The following is a 482-nucleotide window of genomic DNA, read 5'->3' on the forward strand; positions in this document are numbered from 1 at the left end:
AGCCAGGTGACTGACCTCTCCCCCGGGAATTGTTGGGCCCCAGGAGTCAGCCCCAGGCAAGCCGATCCTGCAGCCCGGGTGGGGCGTAGTCCACTTGGCCCTCCTTCCTCTCCGTGGTGGCCCGGGGGCGGACTGACGCGGCGGCGCCCATCCTGGCCCCGGTGTGGTTTCCCAAGGCCGGAGGAGGTGGTGCAGCGCGAGGGAAGAGGGAGGAGCACGCGGAGGAGGAGGATGAAGGAGGAGGGGAGCAGCTGGAGTTGGGGGGAAGGGGCTGGGGAGTAACGGAGAGCCGGGGAGGGGACCCGGAGAGAGACTGGAGGAGGAGCAGCCGGCGTCGAGGAGCAGCCGAGAGTGGGCGTGTGTGTATGTGTGTGGAGGGGGAGTAAGAAGGGGCGGAGCCACGGTCGTGGGTGGAGAGGCAGAGGCGGGGGAGAAGGAGCCTCTGAGAAAGACTTAGGGAGGAGCAGCGGGAGCCCCGCCCC

This window comes from Otolemur garnettii, unplaced genomic scaffold, assembly GCF_000181295.1.
Source record: "Otolemur garnettii isolate 467f Iridium unplaced genomic scaffold, OtoGar3 scaffold00065, whole genome shotgun sequence".
In the NCBI taxonomy this organism is placed as follows: Eukaryota; Metazoa; Chordata; class Mammalia; order Primates; family Galagidae; genus Otolemur; species Otolemur garnettii.